Source organism: Orcinus orca, chromosome 9, assembly GCF_937001465.1.
Source record: "Orcinus orca chromosome 9, mOrcOrc1.1, whole genome shotgun sequence".
NCBI classification, from domain to species: Eukaryota; Metazoa; Chordata; class Mammalia; order Artiodactyla; family Delphinidae; genus Orcinus; species Orcinus orca.
Window position 1 is genome coordinate 18,298,701 of NC_064567.1, and position 22,384 is coordinate 18,321,084.

General features: G+C 47.3%; 1 protein-coding gene across 16 annotated transcripts in view; it reads left to right on the plus strand.

Moving 5' to 3' along the window:
• Positions 1 to 564: 564 nt before the first annotated feature.
• SLC35B4 (solute carrier family 35 member B4) overlaps positions 565 to 22,384 on the plus strand; it is a 187,869-nt gene continuing 166,049 nt past the window's right edge. For 9 of the 16 annotated variants that reach the window (XR_007479316.1, XM_049714964.1, XM_049714966.1 and 6 more), the window contains exons 1-2: positions 5,590 to 5,833; positions 21,667 to 21,908. The gene's annotated coding sequence lies outside the window, so the exon portion shown is untranslated. Of the gene's footprint in view, positions 2,962 to 5,376; positions 5,834 to 20,108; positions 20,479 to 20,567; positions 20,650 to 21,666; positions 21,909 to 22,384 lie in introns of those variants that run through there. The other 7 variants (XM_049714957.1, XM_049714959.1, XM_049714955.1 and 4 more) reach the window with 7 other exon arrangements.

The window sequence follows — 22,384 nt, forward strand, 5'->3', positions numbered from 1 at the left end:
GAATGGGAGAAAATATTTGCAAATGAAGCAACAGACAAAGGATTAATCTCCAAAATATACAAGTAGCTCATGCAGTTCAATATCAAAAAAACAAACAACCCAATCCAAAAATGGGCAGAAGACCTAAATAGACATTTCTCCAAAGAAGATATACAGATGGAGAAAAGGGAATCCTCTTGCACTGTTGGTGGGAATGTAAACTGAAAACAGCCACTATGGAGAACAGTATGGAAGTTCCTTAAAAAGCTAAAAATAGAACTACCATATGACCCAGATATAGCTGATTCAGTGTGTCATACAGCAGAAACTAACACAACATTGGAAAGCAGTTATACTCCAATAAAGATGTTAAAAAAATACATGAAACAAACAAAGAAACAAAAAATCATCACATTGTACACCTTAAACTTAAACCCAGTTATATGTTGATGATCTCAATAAAGCTGGGGGTGAAAAGACAGTCTCAGGGGAAAATGCAGACTAAAATTATGACCAAGAAAAAGGGTGGGATTTGGGGTGAATTTTGCTATCAGGGAGGGACATACAAAGGGCTTCCAAGGTACCACTTATTTCTTAACCTGGGTCCTAGGACATATGTGTTTGTTTTATTTTGCTCCTTTAAATGGTATACATCAATTTTATATACTTTTTTAGGTATATGATATATTTCAAATAAAACTTTCCTGAATCAACAAATGATCTCATGTGATGCTTATAGCAATCCTGCGAGACTCACGCATCACGATTCTCATTTTACAGATGATGAATTTAATCCAGAAAAGTTCATTGATGTGCCAAATATCTAGTCAATGGTTCTGTTACCGAGCCCAGGTCCGGCTGCTTGCTGCTCGAAAGCCAGTTCTCGAGAGACGAGTGTTGGTAGGAAAGGAAAGTTTGCTTTATGTCGGAGGCCGGCAACCAGGGGAGAGGGTGGACTCCTGTTCGAGAACCAACTCCCGATGGCTGCTCAGGGGACAGGGACTTTTAAAGGGGAGTTTCAAGGTTGTAGGCGGAGGGAGGGAGCAGAACAGCACAGTCAGACAGTCATCTTGAAAGCAGTAATATGGTGGTCTGATCAGCGTCACCTTGGTTGTTTTAAGTACAGTTAATCTTTAGTTCCTGGGTTTGTTCCCATTTCTTTGAGGGCAGTTCTCGGAACTGCGGCAGCTTATGTCATGGCTTCAATCGGTCATCATATAGTCTTCCTCCTCCTTCAGTATCTGCAAAACAGCTCACAGGAGATGGCTCAGAATATTATCTATAGCCCTTAAGGAGGAACTAAAGGTCCTTGACTAAGCTTAATGATTAAACTATTATTATTTGGTCTCCTTTGACTGTTTTCCTTTGTTTCTGCATTTTCTCACTTCTCTGATTAAACTTATTCTTTGGCTAAAGTTTTTTCACGGACAAAAGTCAGGCTGAGGACATGGGGGGCAAGGACCATAGGGTCCTGCTCCGTTTCAGTTCCACCTTCTCTTTCTGTGATCTATTCACTAAATCGCACTGAAACTAATTTTTATGACAATTTCTGTTGCTATCTTAACTGTACACACAGAAAATCTAGCATGCCGAACTGCAGTTATTGAGCAAAAGAAGTCAGATTCTTCAAACAGAATTATCTTTTAAAAATCAATGTTCTCTCCTACCATCTTTAATTTTCTATGCTGGGTAGATAACATAGCCATTCACTAGTGATAAGCAAACTATGCAAGAGTTGCAGGCCAGGAAAGTGAGAGGTGGTCAGACAAGAAACAGCAGATTTTGGAAGAGAATTCTAGGGGTATATGTATTAAAGCTGGGACCCTGGAAGGGAGAGTTAGCCTGAGGCCCCAGGCTAACAGAAGCCAGACATGTTTTTGTGGAACTGGAGCACAGGGTCACCAGGGACCAGAGAAGGGGGCACTGACCACAGGGGACAGGTCCCCCTGGCTCAGCATGGCGGGGAGGGCATGGGGAGGCCCAGCACGGGAGAAGGGGGAGGAAAAGCAGAGGGGCTATAAACTCACTCCTGCTGCACGGTTTCACGTGGGTCTGCAGCAGAGGCTCCGGTCCTGGACCTGAGCGCTAAGGAGAATTATGTGGCCTTCCCTCCCAGTCACCATGAGTCAGCTGTTTTGGACAAGAATGTCAGCTCTGGCAGGGCTCTCAGAGGTCACGTGGTCATAGCCTTCATTGTACAGAAGGGACCAAGTGACTCAGTCAACACGAGCCAACCAATTAGTAGGAGAGCCAGGATTAGAACTTATATCTTTGGTTGTTTATCCAGTGTTCTTCTTCTATAGGTCACCTACACTGGTGTCCATCCTCTTAGTCTGGACACATCATTTTGGAAACTCCAAACCCTCCATCGGTGGCATAATCTGGACTAGAAACCAGACTGGCTTGTCAGCCTGTGGGAAGCCAAGGGGTTCAAACTGTGTTTGAAGGAAACCTGGATTTGCGTGCCAGGGCTGAGGTCGGGAAGGGGTGCCTAGGTCTCCTCTCTCCCTCCCGCCTCAACTGGAGCAAATTCCTTTTCTTCTGCTTTGTTTGTTGAAATTATAAGATTTCTTCTGCAGAAAAGTGTTCTGATCCTTAGGAAAAAGGATCAGAAAGATTAAAATCATTCCATGGAGAACCAGATTATATCTATTGGGGCTCTCTCTGCTCATTTCCCAAATTTCAGTACCTTTCAATAAAAATTCTTGGAGACCTAGTCACATGTTCAGCTCTGTAGCATGTGCTAAGGGGCACAGAGAGGGAGATCACGCCATCCTCAAGGCACAGATCTACAAAGGATTCCTGGGCTAGTTGCTTGGAGAAGGGAAGCATTTTTAAAAAGTTTTTATTTTTATTGAGCTACAGTTGATTTACAATGTTTCAGGTGTACAGCAAAGTGATTCATTTATATATATTCTTTTTCAGATTCTTTTCCATTAGAGGTTATTACAAGAGATTGAATATAGTTCCCTGCACTATACAGTAGGTCCTTTTTGTTTGTCTATTTTATATAGAGTAGTGTGTATCCGTTAATCCCAAATTCCTAATTTATTCCCCCTTCCTTTTCCCTTTGGTAACCATAAGTTTGTTTTCTATGTCTGGGGAAGCATTTTCGAATGATACTTCTGCTTGCCTATTTCACGCACCATGTTCCTACCATCATCCTATTTAATTGCATCGCATTTCTTTGATGTCCTGGAGAAAGGTTGCAAAGGGATAAGGAGATAAGATCTTGGCATCTACAACTTGCTGACTTTCTGTCACTGTAATAGGGATGATTGCTTTCCACGTGTGCACGGGAGTTCTATTTCAAAAGTTTTCCAGATGATTTTCTGTACCGGGTAACATAAGGCAATAACTTCATCGCAGTAGGATAAGGAAGGACAGAACAGGATGTCCAAGGTTGATGTTCCTAAATTGGGCACCCCTTGTGTACGTCCTGTTGGCTCCTGGGAATACTGGGAGGACAGGTAAAAGTTTAGATAGCAAGAAGAGTTTAAGAAGGGAGTTTGTGAGAGTAAACTGACAACTCCCACTGTATCCAGAATTCTTCCCCGGACCCAGTACCCACGCCCCCATTTATATGATTAAAATGCTGCTTGGATATTATGGGGCACACATAAACCGCCGGTCTCAGCCCAATCCCTGGCCTGCAGCCTCACCAGAACATTCCTGACAGTGCTTCTTTGGTTTGGGTGGGCTTGACCCAAGAACAGAGACTGGACACACTTCTAGGCACTAGGGTCAAACGGAAGTGGGGTGGGCGGCAGAAGGAACCTAGTTCATCTAGTTCATTGCCTGTGAGCAGAGGAGGGGCTCCATCCACACTCACCCCTGCATTTTCTTTTCCTCCTAAGCTTATACTGCCATGTGGTATTTGCTGCCCCCTGCTGGCTACACATGAGTGAAGACATTTTAGTGACTGCGGGAGCCCTTGTTTACTATTGGCAGTTAGACCTTCATAGTAACCATCACCACAGTACTCTGGCCAAAACCATCAGTGGGGAACTTGTAAAAGCATATCAGGCACTGTACAAAGCTTTTTACATACATTGTCTGATTTAATCTTCAAAGTGATTTTGTGAGGTAGGTATTAATATTCCCACTAAAGGAAGAATCTGAGTCACAGAGCAATTAAATGGCTTGTGCAAGATCTATGCTGGGAAATGGCAGGGCTTGGATCCAAATCCCGTTGTGTCGGACTTCAAAGTCCACAGACTGAACCACTCGGCAAATTCACGTTCCCAGCAGGCTATATCGTGGATGGGCTCACCTCTCCCATATTCGGTCAACACAGCCAAGCCACAGACCCAGGTGCCTCCTTACTCCATCCATCCACACCCTGGCAACCTCCCACATAGTTTTCTCCTCCATCACCAAGCCCACGACCATTCCAGTCTCTTCTTTCCTTCCTGGTCTTCGCACAATGTGTTTCCCTCCCAAACATCCACCCAAATCCAGGGAGCTCTGGATAGAATTCAAGAGGTCTCGGAACTTGGATGGGGAAAAAAATTATGTTCTACTGTGAATATAGAAAACAAACAGAAATGGTACCTGTGATTTTGTTGCTAAAAGAAATCACAGGCATTTCTGTATCATGTCACCATTGTCACAGATATCTCAAAATATCATTTAAGCACATCACTCCTTTGAAATTACAATAGTTACTAAATCTGTCTTTAGACCTGTTATTTAATTATTAATTAAAAAGCATGTGTATTACTATATCACAGATTTGGTTTTTTCAATATTTTGATTAGCATTCTTTCAAAATTATGGAATTTCTTTGTTATACTGTGCATTTAATGTCATGTACTAAAAAATTCTACTCAGATGGGTGTCCAAAGTCTTCTGCAGCCTGCCCAGGGGTCTTGGCATGATAAATGGTTAGGATCGCTGCCCTTGATTCTATGCTAGGCTTTGGGTCTCCTGACCCAGATCACATAATATAGCAGTGACAAGCAGTTGGGGTTCTCCAAATAGGATGACCATGTGATTTATCTTCCAAACCAGGACCCTTCTGAGTTGAAAGGGGACACTATTAATAATTATACTGGGACAAGTGTAAACTGAGACATTTGGTCACCCCACCCGAATAGCATGCATTCTGGAAACTGAGGAATTAGATAAGAAAATGCCAGGTGATTCAATGTAGCTTACAAACATCAACATAAAAACTCACCCTAACTATAAATAGTGCTGCTGATAAAACTAGATTATCTCTTAAATTCCAACCAGAAAAAAATATAACGAATATAAAGTATACTGACTTCAAAATAAGTAATTATAGTATGTAATAATAATATAACATACTAATGTACCCCTTACTGTAGACCAAGCACTGTCTGTCCTAATTGGTAGGTACTATTATTATCCTCATCTTATAAAAGAGGAAAACTTGGCCGGCATCACACAGCCAGAAGGAAGCAGAGCAGAGTCACAAATCCTCACACGCTGGCTGCCGTGTCTGTGCTCCAAGCCATGGCCTCCACTGCCTCTTTGAGACCTTGTAACATCAGGAAATTTCACGATCTGAATGAAATCCAGGAAGATAGCAGATGGAATACAAGAGATTAGTCTTGTTTGTCTCCAGCACTGTACAGGGTAGAAGCTGCTTTTATTCTAAATCACAAGATCCAGTTATTTGAAAGACATTCCCCAGAGCAGAAAGGGGAATCTGGAAGGTTCCCACAGAGCAATTCCTTTAAGACGCCTAAATTGTAAGTAACTCTTCCCAGGCGTTCACCATTTTCGTTTGATTGCAACCGCTAGGTCCTGTTGGAGAGGCAGTGATCAAGAGCATGGGCTTGAAGTTGAAATTCCGGGCACGTATTACCAAGCTGAGCAGCCTTGGGTAAGTCGCGTGGCCTTCTGGCCGCACTTTGCTCATCTGTGGAATGGAAATAATGGTAAACCTCACCGGTTTTGGTGAGGAGTCAATGAGCCTGGTCAATATGTAATACACAGCAGCAATTATTACTATCATTATCATTTTATTCTAACCATTCTGTCCCCAGACGCATCTCTCTTTATTACTCTGAGTGTTTCCATGTGTTCTTCAGCTTTACTTCCTCTTCAACTATTTTTTCCCCGTTCTGTAGCTATCTTTGGGTGACTGTGGGAACATGTGCTTATACAGCATTTGCACCAGAACTCACTTGGCTGAGGCAACGTAAACTCTGACAGCTGGAAGTGAGACCAGGGGTACGTGCTCTCAGGTTTATCACATCTTCTCGATTTGCCCACTCCGCAATAGCGTTCGCGCCTGAGCTCTTTATTTGCATTTTGCTGAGCTGACATGAATTTTTATAAGTTTGGGGGTGTCTGGAGAATTCTTCAGTATGAATTGAGTTGACAAAAAACGGGATGGATCATTTATCACCTTCGTGGAAACAAGATGAATTTCTGTTTTCAACTGAAATAAGAAATTACGAAAGATTGCTGGGCCTGACCGTGTGAAAAAATGGTAAAAAAGGAAGAAAATTCAAAATAAAAAGGGAAGACATAGCTTTGGAAATGTTCACATCAATGTGAAAAAGGGTTAATAAATATGGTTTTATAAGACCACTTTTTAAAAACATTTTGGTTGCATCCTCCATGAAGAAAAATAACAGTTTACATCATGACCCACTACATACATTGAAAAAAAAAATTTCACACACAAAAAACTCACTATGTGTGGGATGGTATTTTTATATAATTTTCTTTTTTCTTTTTTCTTTTTTTTTTTTTTGGCGGTACACGGGCCTCTCACTGTCGTGGCCTCTCCCGTTGTGGAGCACAGGCTCCGGACGCGCAGGCTCAGCGGCCATGGCTCACAGGCCCAGCCGCTCCGCGGCATGTGGGATCCTCCCGGACCGGGGCACGAACCCGTGTCCCCTGCATTGGCAGGCGGACCCTCAACCACTGTGCCACTAGGGAAGCCCTCTTATATTTTTATTCTATTATAATTTTTTCATTAATACTGGTCATGAGCCACTTAATCAATTTCATAATCTACTAATGAATTGTGACTTGCAGCTAAAAAAACAGTGATCTCAAGAGCTCTTATAAATACATTATTGGATAAAGAATATATGCAGATATTTTTATGTGTAAAACAATGTTTTGCAATTTTTAAAATATAGAAAAACCATTTTTAAATAGAGAAAAATCTCAGCCTCAGTACTCACCCAAGACATACAAATTATAAGCAATGATAAAATACAATTTCACCAATTAAATTAATCATTATAGTAAAGGTTTTTCTTTAATGCAGTTATTTATTTATACCCCACTTCAATTCAAAACAAATTTGAGGTGGTTTTATCTACCAAAACTGCCAAACACAATGGATGGTAGAATCTATCGATGCAATTTTGAGAAGCAATTTGGTGGTACATTGGTGGAGTCATAAAAATGTTCGTACCCAAAAGTAGTTTCACTTCTGGGAATTTGTCCCAGGGAAGCAACTCAAAGACAAAGAAAAATCTCTATGCACAACTTTTTATATCATTACTTAAGTAGTAAAAAATGAGGAGCAGTCTAAATAGCCAAGAATAACACCATATTTACATAAGCTATACTACATCAATTTAAAATATTTTGCAGCCAATAAGATAACTGTGACTATGAAGCAACATGAGTAAATGCTCATGCTAACACATGCAGAAGTTATCAAACAAAACTCTCTGCACGTTCCAGTTACTATGGCTGCATAAAAAATTACCCTAAAGCTTAGTGGCATGAAACAACCATTTATTATGGATCAGGAATTCAGACAGGACACAACTGGATGGCTTATCTGAGGCTCAGTAGAGGACATGACTGGCATTTGACACTGGCTGTCAGCTAAAGCCTCAGCTGGATCTCTCGGCCGGGATACCTACACGTGGCTTGAGCTTTCTCAGAACGTGGTAGCTGGGTTCCAACGCTGAGAGTCCCTGGAGAGGGAGCCCGGCAGAAGTCAACTCACTTTACATGACCTAGTTTTGGAAATTATGCAGCGTCACCTCCATCTCCATTCATGGAGACAGTCACAAAGTCCCATCCAGTTTCAAAGGGGAAGGAAGAGAGACTCTACCTTGTCACGGGTGAGTGACCAGTTTCTAAACAAGCCTGCAGGACTCGAAATGCTCCTGTTTTTCAGGAAATACAATCTGCTGAAATCTATGACCTGGTTAGAACCACATAAAAGTCATAAAAGGATTAGGATTAAGACTGGGAAGAAACATGGAAAAATGAAATCTTGATTTAAAAGAAATCCTGTTGGGACTTCCCTGGTGGTGCAGTGGTTAAGACTCTGAGCTCCCAATGCAGGGGTCCCAGGTTCGATTCCTGGTCAGGGAACTAGATCCCACGTGCATGCCGCAACTAAGGAGCCTGCCTGCCTGCCACAACTGAGACCAGGTACAACCAAATAAATAAACAAATATTTAAAATAAAAGAAATCCGGGCTTCCCTGGTGACGCAGTGGTTGAGAGTCCGCCTGCCGATGCGGGGGACACGGGTTCGTGCCCCGGCCCGGGAGGATCCCACATGCCACGGAGCGGCTGGGCCCGTGGGCCATGGCCGCTGAGCCTGCGCGTCCGGAGCCTGTGCTCCGCAACGGGAGAGGCCGCAACAGTGAGAGGCCCGCGTACCGCAAAAAAATAAAGAAAGAAAAGAAAAGAAATCCTATTATTGTTTTGGCAATGTTCTTTGAGTAATAAGTAAAAATTATTAATAAAATTATATGAACAAGGAATGAAGCTGACAAAGCTTCAGAAATTGTTCCCAGGAAAACCCCTGCTCCCCTTGACTCCTCCATTTCTAAAATTCCACTGTTCTCACTTGCAGTTGTCACAGCTTAACCCATTGCATCAGCAATGCCCCTCCTCTTATGAGAAGTGGACCTGAAGTCGAGGCCCAAGCCTCCAGGGGGCAGGTGCATCCCCCTTGCATCTTGCCCTCCCAATCCTTCATCACTGGATGTCTCCCCAGTTGGGTAGCCTCATCCACCGGTGACCTCACTTTTTAGTTAGTAAAGGAAAATGGAAAGGGGGACATGTCTCATGTATTGATAAACCCTTGTCTCCACCTGAGAACACCTGTGTCCTCACTTGTCTTCCTTCCTGGAGATAGAGGTCCCTGCTTCCTTCACCGGGTCAGTCTTTCCACCTTGTTCTCCTGATCCCCTTTCTCATCTTCTCCACACAAAGTCCTGCTCAACCATCATACTCCAGCGTCCTCTCTCTCTCTCTCTTTTTTTTTTTTTCTAGCATTTTTAATCTTTTCTCATCGACTGGATCCTTTCTCTCTACCTACAGTCACAGCCAGGTCCTTTTACTCCCATTCATGCTACCCTCTCATATTGTCATCTGATGTATTCTTACTTGCCTACCCCATTAACAAACCTTCAAAGGAAACACTTACTCTGGCTGTTTCCATTTCATCACTCACTCACTCCTTAACACCAGTGATTTACCTGACGGGTTTCTTTCCCATCACTACCTCACCTGGCCTCTTAAATGTCATCTTGATCTCCTAATTGTCAAATCAAATGACCCTTTCTCCATTTCATCCTCCCTTCCCTTTGCAACATTCAGTTGCCTTGTTCACCATTTTCTCCCTATAACACAAACTTCCAGACTTCCCAGCCCCACTCTCTCTAATTTCTCCCTCACATCTTTGACCAAATTTTCTGCTTCTTCAGCTCACTGTTCTCATTCCACTCACATTCCTTGGCTACATCCAACTATTCCAGAGCTTCTACTACCACCTACTCACTCCTCCATGGATCTGGGTACTTAACTCATACCACGTCTTGGATGTGCAGTATTAAAAATTCAGTTTTCAATGAGGCCTGTGACTGATGAAGTGTAATCAGGTAGGATAACTATAAAAGCCCTTTAGGTGTCTTCAGTCTTTCTTGGTCTAAAATGCTCAGTTGTTCAGCTAGCCTGGCCTATCTCTGCTGGGAGAAGAGGCCCCTGGCCTGGGGTGTGCTGGTCCAGCTCTCCAGTGGGGTCCCTTGCTCTCCAAGACAATGCTTTATTCTGGCCTCGTGTACTTTTGTGGCCTCAGATCTTGAATAGCTGCTGTCTCGCTTGAGTTCTGCTCATTCAGGGCCTGGGGAGGTCTTGGGATGACAGGGCCCCATCTTATTTATTTATTTATTTTATTTTTGGCTGCGTTGGGTCTTCGTTGCTGTGCACGGGCTTTCTCTAGTTGTGGCGAGCGGGGGCTACTCTTCGTTGAGGTGTGTGGACTTCTCATTGCGGTGGCTTCTCTTGTAGTGTAGCACGGGCTCTAGGTGTGCGGGCTTCAGTAGCTGCGGCACAAGGGCTTCAGTAGTTGTGGCTCACAGGCTCTAGAGCGCAGGCTCAGTAGTTGTGGCGCACGGGCTTAGTTGCTCCGCGGCATGTGTTATCTTCCCGGACCAGAGCTGGAACCCATGTCCCCTGCATTGGCAGGCGGATTCTTAACCACTGCGCCACCGGGGAAGTCCAGGGCCCCGTCTTAACTGTCACTGGCCGGGGACTCCTCAGTCCCCGCTCCATCCTGTTTCTCCCTTAAACCTCCTGATCCAGAAGAGGGCAGGGGGGCATGCTTTTTCTATACCTCCCTATGTCATATTTACCCTTCCCCAGATTTCCACGTGAGCCTTAAAAACAGGGCAGGAGACTCACTGTTGATGAACCAATGGGGAAAGAGGGAAGGAAAGGAATTTGGTGAATCCTCCCTCAAGATACTATCCTGGCTTGAAGACTCCTGTCCTGCCACATAATCCTATATTGAAAGTCGAAAGTTGACTGTCAGCTTCGCCTTTCACTAGGCAATCCTTCTACAAAAAATTCTCTCTCTAACCAGACATATGGCTGCCTTTGGCAGACTGTGTGTAAAAGTCATAGACTCATGAAGACAAAAGAGAAAATCATATACGATTTCAAATCATTCCAGGAGTTATATTCTTTTTTTTGCGATACGCGGGCCTCTCACTGTTGTGGCCTCTCCCGTTGCGGAGCACAGGCTCCAGACGTGCAGGCTCAGCAGCCATGGCTCACGGGCCTAGCTGCTCCGCGGCATGTGGGATCTTCCCGGACCGGAGCACGAACCCGTGTCCCCTGCACCGGCAGGCAGACTCTCAACCACTGCGCCACCAGGGAAGCCCCAGGAGTTATGTTCTCGAATCGCTAGATCCATCCCGACCCCAGCGGCTTCTCCGACCTCTAGCTTTTACGATCTCACTGCCTATTGGACATCTGCAAACACCTCTAAAGCCAAACTCATCATTTTCCCTCTACAAACCCCCTGGGTTTGCTGGTAGATCCTCGGGCAAGTTACTTTGTCGCTCTGTACCCCAGTTTCGCCATCTATAAAATGAAGGCTATAATAATACCTTAGAACTGTTATGAGGATTAGGCAAGATAACATGTCCGAACAGCCCAGGGTGCTGCCTGGCATGTGCAGGTGCTATGAAAATGCTTCGCATGCCTCAGTCTGGATGGTCGTCAGCGGGAGTGATGACTCCTGCACACACAGTCCATTGCATGGGCCCCAGGCCCTTCCCTGCCCACCTCGTGCCCTTCTGTGATAAGGCTAAGTTGTCAGGCACGTCGTCCCTCCAGGGCAAGATTTCCAGCACATGTCCATGGCAGAGATGTGCCTCACTGGGCGGACATGCCCCATCTTGGTGACTGACTCATGATCCCTCTGCCTGGAATAGCCGCCGCCCCACACCCACCCTTCCAAGTCCTATCCACCTTCACTGGCCATGCTTCCTCACAGCCCAGCCACAGGATTCCCTTCCTCTGGGTCCAGGATGCTCGTGTCTGTATCACTCACTTGGCGACTGTATGTAAAAAGATACCAAGATCCTGAGTACCAGCAGGTCTAAAGCCAAGATGACCCCAGAAGATGGCATAGCAGGGATGGGATAATATCAAGACTCAGATGAGGCTTTGCACTCAGGTATCATGCCAGCCAGGCTCTGAGGCAAGCTTTGGAGTACCTCCGAGGGGAGCTAGATTGCTCTGTTTGAGAGTCAGAGCCTACCTGATGGGGACATTTGACCCAGAGGAAGTACATTTCTGCCAGGCCATTCTGATCTGTCCCACAGGCAGACCCCGCTGTGTCCTGTGGGGCCGGCAGGACTGAATTGCTAACCCCAGCTGCTCGTGGCCACGGAAAGCCATGCCCTCCAGAGGACAGGTCTCCCCTGGAACCCTCAGTTTCTAGAGTGGCTTGTCAGGGACCATTTCTTTGGGCTTCTGTCTTTTCCTTCCACCTCCTCCTCTGCTGGCCTGGCTGTACCAAGCCTGCCTCAGGCCTACAGTTAGAAAGTGCCTGGACAGAATTCCATGGACAGACACTACTGTGGCTTCATGGTCCTTTCGGGGGTCAGGTGCTGCTACAGACCCCTTCTGACCACTAATGTCCCTGCTTCACGAGCCTAAGACCAATATTAAAGGGTTAATAATCAAAAAATATATAGCAACATGGCTAGTGGGCTATTTCCTTAAAGTACCAGGGCACCGGAACAGGGCCAGATGCTGTTGCAGAGAGAACAGACCTCACACGCCCAGTCTCCCCTGCCCCACCCCTGGCTCTGAGAACGTTCTGGGGAGCTGAGCCTGGAGGGCTGCTTCTGCTGGTTGGGGCAGAATTCAGCAGCCTCCTGCAGCATTCAGGCTGGGATTTGCACCCTGCTGCGTGTGGAGTCCTGTGACCTCCTGTCCCACACATGGATCTGAATTCACAGACTGACTGAAAAGAATTCCCCGGGGAAAAAAAGGGATGCAAATTCTAACCTCCATTGTGTCTCAAGAATGAAAAAGCATGTCCTAAAATTCGAGTGACCCCAGACAAAGCCAAACTGAAAAGCCCTTAGAAGAGACCGCTGGGCACATTCTGAGAGGAAGAGAGTGGCCTGTGACCCAGGCCAGACCCTGCAAAACCCAGGTGCCCACAGGCCCAGGGCCGGCTGGAGCCTCAGCCACACCACCCTGCACACTGGCCTTGAGAGAAAGGGCTGTGTGTGTGTGTGTGTGTGTGTGTGTGTATGTGTGTACAGGTGTATATGTGTGTTTATGTGTGCATGTATGTGTTTGTATATGTGTGTGTATATGTGTGTGTGTGTACGTGTGTATATGTGTGTATATGTGTGCGTATGTGTGTGTTTGTGTGTGTGTGTAAAAGAGAGGGACACAGAGCCCTACCCTCAGAGCTGCAGCACCTGTGGTCTGCCCCCCCCCCCCGCTGAGGAATCCCCCGAGGGACGAGGACAAAGAGGCCACCAGCAGAGCCTCTCACCTCACGGGCCTGTAGGCAGATCTGCCAAGGGCTGTTCCAAGGTCACAGGCACAGGCCACGGTGGGTTCAGGACCTCTGGGGGCCTCGGGCTGCCAGGGGCTTGAGAAGTGCGGGCAGCAAGGAGCCCCCAGGACTGAATCACAAGCATTTGTGAGCACTTTTAGCAAAACTCAGAGATACTCAGGGTGAGGCCATCTGCAGGAAGATCGGGCTCCCCAGACTGAGGGGCTGGGCTCAGGGGTGTCGGTCGTAACGTGACTGTAAGCTGCTCGGTGATCCCAGGCTGAGGAAGACTGGGGCCTGGGGTGAGCCGCCTCCCTGTGTTTCCGACCCGGGGGGGTGACCTGCCCTTGGGCTCTGTGGTCCCCATCCAGACGCTCCAGCCCCACTGACAGCAAAACACCCTCCGCTCCCTGGAGAGCAGAGTTTCTGTACACGGCGAGTCTCCTCTCCTCCCACCCCACCCCCATGCCACCTCCCAAGGAGCTTCTGCTCAGTGGGGATGACGGCCTCTCCCCTGGGCTCAGTGAGTCCTCTCTGAAGCCACAGAAGGGCCTGGACTGGCCTGGCCTCCCAGGTGTCTGACGCCAGGCGGCCGGCTCTGTGGTCACGCACGGGCCTTCCAGCCTGACACCTGGGTCATCGGGACAGGTTACTGCTCCGACTGGGAGGCTGAGGTAGCCGGGTGGTGGATACGGTTTCTACAGGATCTAACCCTCAGTAATTCTGGGATGACTTGGACAGTAGCGCCCTGGGAGGCTGCCCAGGACTCCTCTGCCGGTGCCCAGCCTGGACGTGGCTTCATGGAAGGTGCAGGGCTGGGCCGCTTCCCCACTCCGGCCGGGGCTCGGGGGACCACAGAGGAGAGTGGGAAGCGAAGACACCAGAGGCCTGGGAGGCGGTCCCACCAATTCTTCCCCCACCTTCAGTCTGAGCTCCAACCACAGTGGAAATCTACACTCTAGTGGAATGGTTTTTTTTTTTTTTTCTAAAACCTTTGTGCTTTTTTGGTTCCCTAAGTTGCTGAGGAAAAGTTCCTTTTGGAAAATTCCAGCTCAGTCTCAGCTAAACAAAAAGGAAAAGGGGTTTTTCCACAAGGGGTTCTGGGTTGATAGGGGCACACAGAGCCTCCAGCTGCCACTTGTCTGAAAGCTGTAAAGAACCAGAAGCCGGGATGGGCAGGAAGGAACTCCTGGCGGGCGCCAGACCTGAGGTCAGCCTGACGACACCTTGCTTCCCCTCTACCGCATCACCTCCCCCAGACGGGGGGAGTCTCACCCTCCGACTTGCTCTCCTTCTAAGACCCAGCACTTGGGTTTCATCTGAACCCTAATTATCCAACATATTAAATCAGGTAATAAGATAAAAGCACCCAGTTTGAATTTCTATTCCAAAAGGAAAACCCTCTGACAGGGGTTGGTCCAGGGAATCCTAGAACATTCTTTCACTTTCTGTCTACCCACAAGAGCCACTCTGATGTCTTCTCTTCTCCTCTTCCTCTTCCCCCCCTTCCTCCTTTTCTTCTCCTCCTTCTTCAATAAGTATTCAAAGGCTTTTAAAAATTGAGATATAATTCACCATTTTAAAATGTACAACGGAGTGGCTTTTAGTATATTCAGGATTCCAGGTGGGTTTTTATCCCATTGACGTCCTCCTGGGGAGAGAGAGGAAAGGAGCTGGGGCTGGAAGTTTCCCTGACATGCACGAAGGCGGCCCTGGCAGCTGACATCCTAAAGGTTGCTCCAGCCTGGTGACACAGACACACCCCTCTCTAGAATTTCTGGGGAACCTGTCTGTGGAGCTGGAGTCCTGCCATTAATGGGACAGGTGGGTTCTTAGCTAAAGTTTTCCATGTATCGGAGCCTCTTACATCAGTGGTACCGGGATCAACCCATCAGGGGTTGGAGACCCCTGACCCCGTGACGAAATCAAGCCCTGGGTGTGAGCTGACCAGGATAGGGCCCCAGATTCGGGGTCTTGGAGCCAATTGCCGTGAAAAGAGAGTCCTGGGATCCTGGCAGAGCATTCAGAGTCATGAGACTCAAGGCCCTCCTCCTACAGATGGGGAAACTGAGGCCCAGAAACCATAAAATTGCACAACCTGGTAATAGCAGACCCAAGCCCCAGCTCTTCTGACTCTGGGCCAGTGTAATTCACTCAACAGTAAATAGTCGTTGAACCCCTCCTAAAGGTGGGTTGAACCTATGGGCCAGGGACTTCGTTGGGTGCTAAACAGGAATGGCTGGAAATCTACATTCAGGGAGCCCACATCCTCCCAGCTCTAGGAAGGGGACCAGGGAGGGCCGAGAGAGGTGGCCACTCCACAATCAGTGGAGGGTTAACCCTGAGAAGAAAACCCCTCAGTAAGGCTTGGCTACCTGCCCGACATCTGCCTCAGAAAGTCCTTTCCTGAGAGCTACTCTCATCAGCTCCTGTCAGCAGCCCCCTCTCCTGGCCTCCATCTCTGGCCTTAAGTTAGTGGCAGAAGCTCCTTGGCGTAGAGTGATGGTGTGTTGGAAACTGGCTCATACCAGCTCATGAGAGCTGATTTTCAGGAATTTTGCAAAAACACACTCATTTTAAAAATTAAACGATACAGACTTATAAGTAGATAAATTATATTTGGAACAAAGGTAATACTCAAAACTCATCGTTTCCTAATCATTTTATTACATTTTACTATTACCTATGCTCTTGGGGTGATTGATGACTAAATCTGTGTGGTGAAATACTATAAGATTGTGCATTTCCTCTGTGTTCAGTGATGTCACATTGTGGCTGGAAATAGGCCACGGTGGGAGTATTTACACCATGGAAATAGGCAAATGCTACAAATGAAGGTTTGGTTTTGTTTTTACATTTACCATCCACTAAAAATTCCTCAGACCAGCAAACAAAAATCCCCATCCACATATTCAGCCAGTTGCACATATAGGACTGTGTGTGTGTGTGTGTGTGTGTGTGTGTGTGTGTGTGTGTGTGTGTGTGTAGCAATCTGCTCAGGCATATCTCATTTTATTGCGATTCACAGGTATTGCACTTTTTACAAATCGGAGGTTTGTGGCAACCCTGTGTTGTCAGCTGACAGTTACCATTTTTTCCATAACGTATTTTTAAATTAAGGTAGGTGCATTGTTTTTGTAGACATAATGCTATTGCACACTTAATAGACTGCAGTATAGTGTAAACTTAACTTTTATATGCGCTGGGAAACCAAAAAAATTCCTGTGACTCACTTTATTGTGATATCTGCTTTATGGCCGTGGTCTGGAACCGAACCCCCAGTTCTCCAAGGTCTGCCTGTATTCAGGATTCCCTTTCCCTTCAAGTTTCTGTCTGTTTTAAAAAGTGATCATTCCTCTCCTGCTCATTGCCTTCATTTTCTCTTTTTATAGAATGAGCTCAGTGAGGCTTCAGGACTCCTTATTCATGGCTCTGGTCCCTAATTTTAACTTTCCCCCGACTCGCCCAGGGTACTTGTTAAACACGCAGACTCCCAGACTCCATCCCCAGAGGGTCTGACTCAGTGGGTCTGGGACAGGAATCTGCACCATTACCAGGTTTTCCAGGTGATTCTGAGGCATGTGGTATAAGAACAGCAAAATATTTCCTTGTGTCACTGACAAGCTGTAAACAGTAGGGTGTTTATTGCTTTTCCGTCTATAGAGGGTTCATTTCTGCTACTCCATTCCCACTGTCTTTGTCACCCTCACTAGCACAGTTGTTTGACGTTCCTCTGTGTTAGCGTGGCCAGTCCCCGTGAGCCGGCTCCATCAACCATGCTCTGATGAGCCGGGCCTTGGATCAGGTACAGCCCGGTAGCTCTCCGAAGATAATGAAGTTAATGAAAAACCAGCAGTCAAAGCGGTCGTTTTCAGTTTCACCACTTGGTGGCGCCATTGTTCCACTTTCCACTCTGGTCAGTTTTTTTGATGGGCGTCCTGAGAATTCCTGCTTAATTTTGCTGATGGCTTAGAGGGAATATTTGTTGTTGTTCTGATGTGTTTTTCGTCCTCTGTTATAATCTTCGATTCAGATAGACAGTGACACAATGAGGAGCCTAGAATGAGGATTGCGTTTTGAAACTCTCACCCTCACCACAGGTTTTGGGGATACATTTTTGATAGAGTTAAAGAAGATGGTCCCAAAGCATCAACAAAGACCAGGATTAGTGACAACCAAGTCGGGAGGGGCGGACACACACGTCAGCGTCGTGGGGAATCATTCTTCTGGCTTCCCTCTAGGCCCTAACACAGAGCTTACGTATCCATGTAAGGAAGAGACCAAATAGATTATCTCCTGTGTGCCAAGCAATTTTCATCATCTCATTTAATCCTCACCATAACCCTGTATTTTATGTCTCTCCGGAGGGAAAATGGCAGGCCTGAGGAAGATGAGAATCAGAGAGGTCGCTCCAAACCCCACACTCTTTCTGCACACAGCATCATCTCTGTTCGTTCACTGATCAAACACTGATAACAAGGCATGTTTGCAAGCAATGCCATTGCTTGCATGTTTGCAAGCAATGCCATGGACATGCCAAGTCCAAGAGGACTTGGGCCTCTGCCTACCTTTGGGCAGGAAAATATTGAGCCCCCAGCTGCCAAGCAGTGGACCCAGTGATTCACTTCTACTGTCAAGGGTGGAGCAGATTAAAAAATAAATGAGAGGAAGGGAAATGTGGGACTTTCTAATGAATGGGCAAACATAGTCCCATTGGCAGCTAAAAGCAATGAAGCAAAATAGAGGACTTTTGAGTGAGCGAGGAGGAAGCCCAGAGGCCCACGTTGCCTTCAGTTTCCTAAGGACACCACCTGTCCCTCTCACACCTGCAGACCTCTGCCCCAAAAGGCACTGGAGGGGCGTCCAGCTGGAGCCACATGGGATAAACAAAATAGATGATGTCCAAGCTCTCTGTATCCATCCCTTATCTCTAATGTGGGTACAGGCAGGATGGGGTTCCAGGTACAGATAGAACTTTAAAAGGGCTATATTTGGGAAGTACATAGTGTCATTAGGGGGACAATTAAAAGCGCATCCGATCTGGTAGGATGGAGTCTTGTCTGAGCAAAACCATGAGAAGTAACATGTAGAGACTGTTGAACTCAGGCCAATCCTGCAGAGGCTGGAGAAAGCACCCATGTGGTCCTGTTTAGGTGGGCAGCATATTTTATTTTAAATGCCTGCTGGGCTCTTTTGCCTCAGCGTCTTCCATAAGCCTTCCACACATCCAGCTGGCCACCTGACCCCGCTATGGGCAGCATCTAAGACCGTATCACGCCCTTTCCCGAGATCAGCTTACATTATTCACATCCCTTTCCTCTGCCTCCTGGCAGCCCTACTCTAAGGACTCCAAATCTGCCTAAACAAGGCAAAAAGGGGGAAACTCAGCTAACCAGCGACCAGTTTGGGTGATGTGCAGCTGAGTAACTATTTGATCAATTCGCTTCATACTAAACTATGTATGTCAATGTCATTTAACTGCAGCTTGGAAGGGTTGCACTCTTTGGCCTCTCTGTGGCCACTCATGAGCTGGGCCTTTGCTTCCATGTATCGGTCAACGGCCAAATCCAGATGCGGTATCACTGTGGACCCAGCCCACGTGTGCTGGGCACCACTGACACACTCCGTCCCTCACGTGCTCCCCTGGACAAGGGCTTCTCTGCGCCTGGCAGCCTTCTGGGCACTGGAGGTCACCATGGTGGGCATTAACCTGTAAACGTTACTCAAGATATCAAAGCTCTGCGACCACATTGTCACGGTTCTCCGCAAGTCGTGCACTCAAATGTTGGCACCCAGCGGCCCTGCAGCCATGGCCCGCGGCTCCGCTCCCACAGGACGGCCTGGACTCCCCGCTTGGGCCCCGAGCTGGCGTCTGCTGGCCTCCAGAATGGCATCCCTATAACTCTCCCTCTCTCTCACTCTATTGCGGCCACACGGTCTTTCTGCTGTTCTTTGAACACAGGAGGTACACGCCTACCTCGGGCCCTTGCGGATTTGTTCCCACAGCCTGGGGACAGATTTTTACCCTAGAAATCCCTAGGGCTTGCCCCCTTGCTGTATTTAGGTCTCAGCTCAGATATTGCCTCAGAGGAAGAAGCCTCTTCTCACCATTTGATGGAAACCAGCCGGCCCCTCCTTTTCTCCCACTTCACTCTGCTCTAATTTGCTTCCTAACACTTTTCATCACCAGCTATTATTTTTTTAAATTAATTTATTTATTTTTGTCTGAATTGGGTCTTTGTTGCTGCGTGTGGGCTTTCTCTAGTTGCAGCGAGCGGGGGCTACTCTTCATTGCAGTGTGAGGGCTTCTCATTGCGGTGGCTTCTCTTGTTGCGGAGGCACGCAGCCTTCAGCGATTGTGGCACATGGGCTCAGTCGTTGTGGCTCACAGGCTTTAGAGCACAGGCTCAGTAGTTGTGGCGCACAGGCTTAGTTGCTCCGCGTCATGTGGGATCTTCCCGGACCAGGGCACGAACCTGTGTCCCCTGCACTGGCAGGCGGATTCTTAACCACTGCGCCACCAGGGAAGCCCCACTAGCTATTACTTTATAACTTTTCAATTATGTCTTGAGTGCCTGTCTCTTCTGCTAGAGCATAAGCTCCCTGAAGGCAGGGATTTGATATATAATCTTTTTCCCACCATGGGATCCACGAAGATCCGCAGCGCCTAGTATTCTGCAGACTCGACAGCTGCCTGTTGAACGAATGAGTGAGGAGCAGAAGGTCATTCTCCCATGAAACACGATGGGTTCTGGAGAAATTGAAGGCTTTTTGGAGGGAAACAGCCCCAGTCACTCTTTGGCTCTCCGGCTGCAGTGGGACACCTGTGTTCATGGCCTCATTCCTCTCCTCAGAACCTCCTTCCAAAGTCCACCTCTCAGCGCCACCTGGGAAGCCTGGTCCCTGGATGCCAGCCTGCGGCGGGATCTCACCTGTCTCTGAAGCCTTCCCACCCCGACCCAGCTCTCAGCTTCCTGTTCTTCCCGCCCACCACCCTGGCAAGGGAGCTGCTTCCCCAGCTCCTGCTTTGGTTCAGGTCAAGACCAGCTCCGAGAAACGTGCGTCCATCCTAGACAGCTTTGTTCTCAATGTCCATCACTGACAATGAGGAGGTACAGCCTCACATGGAAAGGCGGGAGAGGGCAGGACGGACCAGAAAGAAGCCATGTGGAGGTGGACTGCCCCTCTTAGACTCTTAGGATTTTTCCTTCTCCAGCTAAGAAGGTGGAGTCACACTCTACTCCCTCCCTGGGGGCAGGGGTGGGTCCTGATGCGACCCCTTCACTCTTCAGGTTTCCTATTTTGGTCTCCAGGTCCCCCTTTTCAGAGGATGGTTCCTGATGACGGCAAAGTCACGACAGACTCCATGTCCTTCTCCTTCAGGTGATGTCAAAGGTGACATTGGGGCTTCCCTGGTGGCACAGTGGTTGAGAGTCTGCCTGCCGATGCGGGGGACGCGGGTTCGTGCCCCGGTCCGGGAGGATCCCACATGCCGCGGAGCGGCTGGGCCCGTGAGCCATGGCCGCTGAGCCTGCGGGTCCGGAGCCTGTGCTCCGCAGCAGAAGAGGCCACAGCAGTGAGAGGCCCGCGTACCGCAAAAAAAAAAAAAAAAAAAAAAAAAAGGTGACATTGAATGAATCTAGCAAAGGAGTCTTTTATAAAGCTTCTGATTCTGAAATGGAATCATTCATAAAAGACTGAGCAAGATAGAGACCAGATAACCTAGTCTTCTCGGTTGATTAATGAGGAAACAGGGGCACAGAGATCCTAGTTGTCATGGAGCTGGTGAGGGGCACAGCTAAAGGCTTGAACTCTCCTGACCCGCTGTCCAGCCCAGCCCTGAGGGCCCACCAAGATGATGCAAAGACAGTGTCTACCCAGTAGGAAGCCTCGTTTCCAGAATGCACATGGGTTCATTCAACCTTGCAAATAACTCCCCCAAATGGTCAAGGCTGCAAACGTACCCCATCAGCCTAAATTGCTGCTTAAGGATCTGCCACATTTACTCCAAATTTTCATCCTCTTCCCCCCCTTCATTTCCTTTCATACTCTTTTCAAATCCACCCCCCTACGCCCAAGCTTTCAAATTACTATTTAGAGTTTAGCGTCAGGCCCTCACTTGTACCAATTCAAGACTTGTGTCCATGTGACACCAGGTTATGGTTGGAGGTTATTTCTTCTCCCAGGGTCAGTGCCCTTCTCTCCCCGCAGCTTCCCCTAAGGTCAGTAACTCCTGGGAGCTCTGGCTCTTAATTTGTGAAATCCTCTCCCCCTGGCAGTGTGTGAAGAGGCCATTGAACAGATGGCCTCACATGGCTTCACTTCTACAAAGCCAGTAATAAATTGCATTCCTGGAAAATCTATATTTCAGGAGTCACATTATTTACTTTTCTCATTTATTAATCCTATTAGGAATATTCACTCCAGGAGAAGAATAAAGGTGAAACAAAAAAGCAAGGCAAATGGACAACTCTGAAAAAAACACCCCATTCAAAGGCCTGCTGTTTCCCTCGGGCACTAGCTTATGTATCACCTGTGTGCAAAAAGGACGTCTGACTTGTTGCAGATATGAGAACATCTGCTGCTCAAAGTGGCTTCTGAATCTCCCCACCAAGACCCTGTGATGTCCCAGCCCACGGAGTCCGTTTTTCAAGGTAAGCTGCCGCAAACGTTTCTTTAACGTTTTGGCAGTCGCCCTATCCCACGTTACAGGAAATGTTGAGAAGACAAAATATGGTTAAAAAAAAAAAACCAATGGAAGAGCAAGCAAGCAGGGGCTGTTTAGTTGGCTGGCTGGTGATAATAAGTGTGCAGTTGGCTAAATATTGACCTGAATTCATCAGCAACACGTTGAATGCTACTGCCCTCATTTTAGCCCCAAGCCTGGCACTCAGTAAGCCCGGGATTATTGCTAGCCCACATGCAATCATCATCTGTGGAGGAAACACAGCTCATCCTTAGGGATCAGCTGCCTTTTCTGTTAAAGCATCCCGGCATCTGTGCCTGCTCTAAACTCCTGTTCAATGGGGCTCCACTTCTTCTCCCTAATGTTTGTTAGTTCTCTGCCTATTTTCTATCCCTTATTGGATTGTTAGCTCCACAAGAACTGTGATTTTTATTCACCCTTTTT